Below are 9,851 nucleotides of genomic sequence, written 5' to 3'. Positions count from 1 at the left end.
TTATTTCCTTTATGTTATGTTAATATATACCTATATTAATGTATTCTTTTGGCATAATATCTTGGTCCAATACTGATTTGGAAAATTTACAAAGAAAAATAACAACTGAAATGACAAATTTCAGAAAACATTATGTATATTCAAATGCACTTAGATTAATACTATCTTGGACAGAAAGCGGAAGAGGAATAACAGACAAAGAAATTATATAACAGTCAGATGAAACTTAGACGGATATATTTTCATCAATAAAAACAGGATTCAGCACTCCACATGAACATATACAATTCTGATAAGAAGTACATACCACTCAACTTAAATGAGAGCATAACCCAGAAAAATGAAGAAATAATCACTTTTGAAGAAAAAGTTAACCAATGGAAGAGCATGATCCCCCATGGAAGACATCCCTATGATCTCAGCAGACTGGATCTCAACAAGGAAGTGTCGAACAGTTGGCTCAGAGTTGGAGACAAGGAGCAGGTGGGTTCCTTGTTGCATACAGGACCAGGTGGTTAACACAGAAAACTATCAAAAATACACAATAAAAGGCCAACAAATTCATAGTGATAAATGTAGAAAATGCCAAAAAAAAAATCAGAAACAACACAATACAGGATCTTGCAGCAGTTTAACTAAATCTGATTACCTATCAGGCACAATTAAGTGGCAAACATTATTCACCAAAATCTTGCTTTAAAATGCAAAACTCATTAAAGGAATCATACTTTACAGGGAATACAAGCCTGATCCAGGTTTAGAGTCAGAATCCCACAAATTATAGCACGACTGATCTATTATTACAGATAGGACAATCCATAGATGCCATCTGGATATAGTAATACAGGATAAATAAGCAAGAACAACTTACTTATTCAATACAGCCATTCCAAATACACATAACTTACAGAAACCAATAAGTGAAAAACACCAAAAATATTCTGAACTAAAAGAGGAAATTAAAATACTATGGAACATGAACAGGGTATGCATAGTCCCAATAGTAATATCTACAACTGGTATCACCCTAAAGTCACAACACAATAACATTGAATAATTAGGCCTACACTGCAATATTTATGTAAATATCTGGAAAGCCACAACACTAAACACCACTGGAATAGTCCAACCGTTCCTAGTAATTGAGAAATGAGTGTGCTTGGCTGTGCCTGTAGCTCAGGTTTTACCAGCTTGAGCTGAGAAAAAAATAATAATAATAAACAATAAATATATCGAAAACATGATATGAAAAGTCAGTGAAAGTGAGTCCATAAGTTGTGGGAATTCTGTCAGTGATGGGACAAGTGAGGTTGGTGAAGGTATCTCCTCTGGATCAAGAAGCCAGTCACAGATGATCCACAGCTTCAGTCTGGCCTGGTGCTTGAACCTGCCAAACCTTGGGTTATTCCCCACTCTCAGGCCTGGGTCCTGCTGCCTCGCCTTTGCCTCAGCTGATTTCTGCTGCTTCGACTTGCCTCCAAGTCCGCCCAACAGCCAAACATTAGCTCACTCCCTGCTTTTGGATCTGAGCCCCACTGTCTCAGTTCATTCCGTTTACATCACGCCGCAACCATCCTGTTGATTGCGGAGATTGTTTCTTAGAAAAGGTGTGATTAATAGAGTAGTTGATAGTTGTGTTTGCTGCCAATAAGTCATCGCTGTACTTCAGTAAGTAAAATAAATAATGTGTTTTGTACATCAGTGCAAGTTTATTGAAATATGAGCATTCAATAGTGGAACATTGACTACAGTAATGTAGTTCATTGTTGATTCATCAAATGTGAACTCACTCACATTTACTTGTTCGGGTACAATAGACCAAAGCAGCTGAGGATATAGTGAGGTCTCAGGGGCAATTAGATCTTAGTAGATGCACTGCTGAAGTTTGCCCCTGCAGACCATGACTGCATTTAACTGCGGTAAGGTTGTGGACAAAGCTTCACATTCTGTCAGCAGCAGGAAGCATCATAAACATTTTAAATATCTATTCCACTGAAAAGCATAAAAGGTGTTACATCATTCAAATAGAGACAAAAATAACATTATTTTTAAATGGTGTAATAAGATTGATTAATGGTATGTTATAACAACAAGAAATAGTCTGAACTAAAGCAAAGTCAGTGAAAAGAGTAACAAACAATCTGCTGGAAGAACTCAACGGGTCAAATGACATCTGTAGGAGGGAGTGTATTGTTGATGTTTTGAGTTGAAAACCTAACCTCTTCTTGCAGATTGTTTGCTGACCCAGATTCCAGCATCTGCAAGCTCTCTGTCTCTGATGTAAGTAAAAACTGGATTTTCTCTAGACTAAGAATTCCCATTCAAATAAATGAAGATTAGGGATGGATTGGTGAGGTGGATTTATTGTGAGGAATGCCTGTGACATGGCCTCCACAATTATCTATGTAATGAATTTCACAGACTCACCACCCTCTGGCTATAGAAATTCCTCCTCATCTCAATTCTAAAGAGACGTTCTTTTATCTTCAGGCCGAGGCCTCTGGTCTTGGATTCTCTCTACATCCACTCTATCCAGACCTAACAACATTCAGTTAGTTTCAATGAGATCCCCTCTCATTCTACTAAACTTCAGTGAGAACAGGACCAGGACCATCAGTCACTCCACAAATATTAACCCTTTCATCCTTGGATTCAAACTTCCTCTGGACTCTCTCCAGCACATCCTTCCTCAGATACAGAAGAAAAAAACTGTTCACTAGAGTGTTCTGATCTTTGCATTATAAATCCTTAGCATTACCTCCTTGCTTTTTTTGTAATATTCCTCTCAAAATGAATGCTAACACTGCATTTGCCTTTCTCAATACCATCTGCACTACATCCACTTTCTGAGTTCTCTCCCCATTTAGAAAATAGATGACCATACCCTTCCTTACATTGTATTCCATCTGTCAGTTCTTTACCCATTCTCTCAATTTGTTCAAGAACTTCTACAGACTCCCTGCTTCCTCAGCATCACCTGATTTTCCACCTAGTCTTTTATCATCTGTAAGCTTGGCCACAAAACCATTAATTTCCTCATCCAGATTATTAAAATATAAGATGAAAAGTAATGGACCCAACAACAACCAATGCAGAACACATCTAGTCACCAGCAGCCAAGCAGATAAGGCCTGTATGTTCCCATTCCTTTCTTGGGAGGATTGGTTGCCTTCTACAAGACAATCATTCTTCTATCCAAGCTAGTACCTTTCCTGTAATACCATAGGTTCTTATCATGTTTAGCAGCCTCATATGCATAGCTTGTCAAAGGTATTCCGAAAATTCAAATAAACAACATCCAGGAATGCTCTTTAGTCTATCCTGCTTGTTACATCCTCTGAATCCAAGTATTCAGAGTCAGAATCAGGTTTGTTATCAGCAACATGTCTCGTGAAATTCGTTAACTTAGCAGCAGCGGTTCAATGCTATACAAAATATAGAAGAAAATAATAAATTAATAAGTAAATCAATTACAATATATGTATATTGAATAGATTAAAATTTGTGCCAAAAACAGAAAAAATATATATTAAAAAAGTGAGGTAGTGTTCAAGGGTTCAATGTCCACTTAGGAATCAGATGGCAGAGGGGAAGAAGCTGTTCCTGAATCACTGAGACTCTGCCTTCAGGCTTTTGTATCTCCTACCTGATGGTAACGGTGAGAAAAGTGCATGCCCTGGGTGCTGGAGGTCTTTAATAATGAACGCTACCTTTCTGAAGCAGCACTGCTTGAAGATGTCCTGGGTACTTTGTAGGCTGGTACCCAAGATGGAGCCGACTAAATTTACAACACTCTTCAGCTTCTTTCGGTCCTATGCAGTAGTTCCCCCATACCAGACAGTGATGCAGCCTGTCAGAATGCTCTCCACGGTACATCTATAGAAGTTTTTGAGTTTTGTTGTGTGTGTGGCCTGGTTACACAACAATGCTATTAATAAAAATGCTGGAGACAGGAGCTAAGTTTCATAGTTCTTTACTGACATAATCCAAACTCTGAGCACACATATATACAGATCCATACGTGCCTAATAGCGCATGCAACAACGTGTTACTACAACACAGAGTAGTCCCCTATTATAATATAGGCAATACGGTACACTCCTCCCCTTTTACTTTAATAGTACATCAGCTGTAGTTTTTACTGGGGCACTATGCTAAACAAATATGTTTACCCTTAATGTACAAACGCCTACCATTTGTTTAGTTAGTAACTTAATAATATCAAATTATAACAAAGTAACATAATAATATCAAATTATAACAAGTCTTTCTTATTACTTTTGGTCTAAGACCCATTTATAACTCAAGTCTCTGTGGGGTCTTCTCTGTCTCTCCGGGTAACGTCTGTCAATAAACTTGTTTGTTTTAATACAGATTTCCATATAAAAGCCATGAGAAGTTGACCTCTGAGCCTAGGGAGTTAAGAAGATGTGTGCCTCCAGCTTGCTAAGAGTTCTAGGCAGCAGATCGCCTCTGTAAAATGAAGATTCCTCTGTGCAGCTGTCCTGTATATATATGCATCTTTGTGCTATCACTTGTCTTCCTTACCCGTATCTCGTTTGTTCCAACTGAGCTAATTACACAATCTTCGTATTTTCCTTAGATTCCAAATAGATATCCTGACCTTTTTGATACCATCTCTTATCGTAATATAACTTTCCGTCTTCATTTGTTCTTCATATCTTTGTGCTGGTGATTCATCAGGAGTGCTGGGAAGATGCTCAGGAGAAGACGGAGATGTTAGTCTTTTCGGAGATTTAAGCTTATTGAGAGTTCACAGATCTTCCAATATCTGTTCATCTCTTAACAAGTAATTTAACTGCGCAGGTGCAGATTTTCGTCTTTTGTCTGTGTTATGCCCGCAGCCCCCTCCTTTGTGAGAATCGCAAGAGCACTAGTGGGTTGGGTCAAAGGACCCAGGAAATGAGGGAGAGACGTGCAAATTGCCTCGTTCCCCGGCGATGTAAAGTCACGCGACATTGGCCATTGTCTCTTGGAGACACATTTGTGGATTGGGGACTAGGCTATGTGCAAGCCCTCGGGCAAAGTGGGCTGGTTGAGAGAGAGATTGCCTCACCCCCAACCTGATTGACATCTACTACCCTGCGAGTCAAGATAAAAGAGGGGCTGTAGAGACGGCCCCTCAGACGCACCAGAAGAAACGCTAGCGATCCCGTAATAGCGGGCAGCCATTTAAAGGAAGCCACGTGCGTTCGGTTCCCTTGCCTGGGAGCCGGTGGCGGGTACCACAGAAACGATTTTCTTGAACTAACAACGGGGAACCAACTCCCCCGACTCAAAGGATTGGCCTCATCAAAAGACCCGGGCAAGTTTCTTTTCTCACAAATCTCTCTCTCTCCAACAAGTGAAAACCCAGCGGTCCCCAAAGGCTGAAGCCTGCAGGAATGGAGTGACTTTTATATTTCCATCGGACAATATATTATCCCCTAGACAAACGACAGAGCTATTTCTTATTGATGATTATTACTATATCCGCGCTTTTAGATTGAGTATTGATGACGTATATTATCTGAATGTTTGTATTAACCTTATTTTTGTGCCCCTTTATAAATAAAGACTTTTAAAAATAGTACCATCAGACTTCAACGGACCTCCCTATCTTTGCTGGTAAGTGACCCAGTTACGGGGTACGTAACATCTGTAATTGGAACAGGGTCATTAGGTCTCCTTCTTAGTTTCCTAGTCATTATTGGCTTTTCCTCCAAAGAATCTCCTGTGAGTTCCATTGTTAATCTCTCATTCTCAATCATCTTTTTCTTTTTTCTAACTCAATTTTTTTATCTTTAAATTCCTTCACTGCTGCTTTATTCTCTTTAATATAATTCATTTCCACTTGTTCTGCCTCCAGTTGTAGAAAAAGCTCTGCATTTTATATTCTTTCCTTGTATTGTTGATCTAGTTTCTTCATCCTTCTCTGATACTCCTGCCAAGTGGCTTCCTGTAACTGCTGCAGCTGTCTTTTGAGAGATGTCCATTTCTCCTGGTACATCTGCTTTTTTACATCCAGGTAGTCTTCATCATCCTGCTTATTGGCAATATCTTTCTCCCTTGCATCCTCTGTATCTTCATCTGAGTCACGGTCACGGATACTGCATTTGTCCTCATCGTCGACGCTGTCTAGCTCCTCATCTCATTGTAATAGTCGACAGTGGGTGAGAGGACAGCTGTGGAAATCTTCCCCACTGAGCTGCCCTCTTTTGTTGACACATCTACTACCTTGATGATGTGCCAATCCAACTGGATTTTCCTGAGCCAATCATTTCCCAGCAATGGTAGTCCTCCATTTTTCAGTACATAGAGGTTCAGCTGCTGTGTTTTGTCTCTGTAGGTCACCATCACTTTAATTTTACCTTTGGGATGCACTCTCTGTCCTGTGTAAGTCTTTAGCAGTAGTTTAATTCATTTCAGAGGTATGTGAGGAAATAGTCATTTGTAGTCTTGTACAGAGATCACTGTTAAAGCTGAGCCTGTGTCCAACTCCATTTTCAGTCTCATGCCTGCCACTTGTGGAATGATCCTTATAACTTTTTGATCACCTGTCTCTTCCACACTGTGAAGTGGCAGACAAGACAATTCACTTTTGTCTGCATCATTTTCATCAGAACTGCTTTCTTCCATTTCGTGTACATTGCTGTGTTTTCCTTTCTGGGGTTTCTTGTTTCTCTGTATTTTGTCCTTTTTCTGCTGTTTACTAGCTTCGCATCCTCAGCCTGTGTGGCCCTGTTTACCACAGTTTCTGCATTTTTGTCCTGCCGAAGGGTCTCGGCCCGAAACGACAATACTTTTATCCATAGATGCTGCCTGACCTGCTGAGTTCCTCCAGCATTTTGTGTGTGTTCATTGGATTTCCAGCATCTGCAGATTTTCTCGAGTTTTTGATACTTGGGGTACAAATGTTTTCATATTCTGCCTTGAGATTCTTACAGATATTCACAGGAAAAAAGAAATACAATAGAAATGGAGGTAAGGGAATAGCAGTTGTGAAGTGCCAGTGGAGTGGTCATTCCGTACACAGGTTCCAGTAAAATTATTGCCTGAGAAATACTTAATTGTTTTAATTGATGAGGTTCACCAAACAAAAGTAACACATTAAAAATTGACTTCCTATTATGTGTGAACAATACATGAACTTTGGTTCAAGGCCGGTTTTATGGATGAACGTTCATATAAAATATGTTGTGGACTTTGCACCACCACTTTTAACTCCGGCTTTCAGGGGTAAGTTTTTTACACAGAGTTTTGAGTACATGGAATGGGCTGCTGGCAATGGTGGTGGAGGTGGATACAATATGGTCTTTTAAGAGACTCCTGGATGGGTGCATGGAGCTTAGAAAAATAAAGGGCTATGGGTAACCTTAGGTAATTTCTAAGTTCAGCACAGCATTGTGGGCCGAATGGTCTGTATTGTGCTGTAGGTTTTCTATGTTTCTATTCTAGTCTGGCTCACTGTAAATGTAGTTGACGGGATGTTCTTTATACATAACTTATGAAAAGCAAACTCCACAAATAAAATTACAGTTTGTAGATTTTCAACCAAGTACCTCTTTAATCATATAGAAAGTGTGCATCGTTAAGAATGAGCCCCTATTTTAAAATGAACTATTGGAAGGGCTAAATCTGTTTCTTCAGATTTTAATTACAATTGGGCATATTGGCTCCTTCATATACATGAGGAGTAAAAATCTTTATGCTATCTGGGCTCTGAGCTGATTGGAAGAGCTTAAGAGTGGCTTTGGACTGGCTGACAAAATCTGGCCCTGGATAGAGTCACCGGACAGCCTGGTCTAGGCCCATGGATATTCACAGCAGTGGTGCCTGGGTCCTAGTGTGAGATGCTATGCGCTGTTTAGACATTTTAAATGCCAGCCTAGATCAGAGGTGAGAGCTGATTTCACTTACTCTCTGCGATGTTCACTCCTGTCTCCAGGGCAATTGAGTCTTTGGTTGTTCTACATTTGGGTCAATTAAACTGGGACAAGACAAGATAGGCTAAAGCCAGCATGGTTTCCTGAAAGGAAAATCTTGCCTGACAAACCTACTGTGATTCTTTGAGGAAATTACAAGCAGGGTAGACAAAGGAGATGCAGTGGATGTGATGTACTTGGATTTTCAGAAGGCCTTTGACAAGGTGTTGCACATGAGGCCACTTAGCAAGATAAGAGCCCATGGAATTATAGAGAAGTTGCTAGTGTGGGTGGAGCATTGACTGGTCGGCAAAAAACAGAGAGTGGGAATAAAGGGATCCTGTTCTGGCTGGCTACCAGTTACCAGTGGAATTCCACAGGGTTTGGTGTTGGGACTGCCCCTTTTTACGATGTATGTCAATGATTTGGACTATGGTATTGATGGACTTGTGGCTAAATTTGCCGATGATACAAAGATAGGTGGAGGAGTGAGTAGTATTGAGGAAACAGAGAGCCTGCAGAGAGACTTAGATAGTTTAGGGGAATGGGCAAAGAAGTGGCAAATGAAATGCAATGTTGGAAAGTGTACGGTCATGGACCTTGGTGGAAGAAATAAAGGGCAGACTATTATTTAGATGGGGAGAGAATTCAAAATGTGGGGATGCAAAGGGACTTGGGAGTCCTTGTGCAAGATACCCTAAAGGTATCCAGGTTGAGTCGGTTGTGAAGAAGGTGAATGCAATTTTGGCATTCATTTCTAGAGGTATAGAATATAAGGGCCGGGATGTGATGTTGAGGCTCTACAAGGCACTCATGAGACCACACTTGGAGTATTGAGTGCAATTTTGGGCTCCTTATTTTAGAAAGGATATACTGACATTGGAGATGGTTCAGAGAAGATTCACGAGAATGATACCAGGAATGAAAGGGTTACCGTATGAGGAATGTCTGGCAGCTCTTGGGCTTTATTACTTGGAGCTCAGGAGAATGAGGGGGGATCTCATAGAAACATTCAGAATGTTAAAAGGCCTGAACAGATTAGATATGGAAAAGTTACTTCCCATGGGAGGGGATTCTAGGACAAGGGGGCATGACTTCAGGATTGAAGGACATCCTTTTAGAACTGAGATGAGAAGAAATTATTTTAGTCAGAGGGTGGTAAATCTGTGGAATTTGTTGCCAACAGTGGCTGTGGAGGCCAAGCCATTGTGTGTACTTAAGGCAGAGATAGATAGGTTCTGGATTAGCCAGGGCATCAAAGGGTATGGGGAGAAGGCAGGGAAGTGAGGAATGACTGGAAGAATTGGATCAGCCAATGATTGAGCGGTGGAGCAGACTCGATGGGGTGAATGGCCTACTTCAGCTCCTATTATCTCATGGTCTTTTGGCCTAAATGGTGGCCTAGATAGACTGAAAAGACAGGGTGTCAGTTCGGACAAGAGCCGATTTCGCTTGTTCTCTGCAATGGTCATCTCCATAGTGCTGAGGCTGTGAAGACAGCCCCACTCGATGATCTGATAAGCAAGATTTTGGGTTTATTCCGCCTGCTCCAGTGTGTGGATCTGAGGACCTATTTTTTGTTTGGAATGCTATTGTTCACTTCAATTGTTTGCATAACTTGTATTTTTTTCCTTTCTCTTGCACATCGAGTGTTGGTTTTTATTTTTATTTTTATGTATTTCATTTCTTTAAATTGGGTTCTTTCAGGTTTCTTGCTTTGTAGTTACCAGTGAGCAGGCAAGCCTCAAGGTTGTATAATTTATACATTCTTTGATAATAACTGTACTCTCCTTCTAAAGAGATATCGGCACGCGTGATATCCTTAGATGCTGAGAAAGCCTTTGATTGGGTTGAATGGAATTATTTATTTAAAACTTTAGAAAAATTTAACTTTGGGCCCAATTTTATTCAATGGATTAAATTACT

At 40.2% G+C, this 9,851-nt stretch overlaps 1 pseudogene; it reads right to left on the bottom strand.

Annotated features, from left to right (window-relative positions):
- Window positions 1–4,455: 4,455 nt before the first annotated feature.
- On the bottom strand, window positions 4,456–6,639 carry LOC140738346 (sin3 histone deacetylase corepressor complex component SDS3 pseudogene; annotated as a pseudogene).
- Window positions 6,640–9,851: the final 3,212 nt, after the last annotated feature.

The sequence above is a fragment of the Hemitrygon akajei genome, chromosome 2 (genome assembly GCF_048418815.1).
Source record: "Hemitrygon akajei chromosome 2, sHemAka1.3, whole genome shotgun sequence".
In the NCBI taxonomy this organism is placed as follows: Eukaryota; Metazoa; Chordata; class Chondrichthyes; order Myliobatiformes; family Dasyatidae; genus Hemitrygon; species Hemitrygon akajei.
Note: the sequence above shows the minus strand (reverse complement) of the source record. Positions and strands in the feature narration are given on the sequence as shown.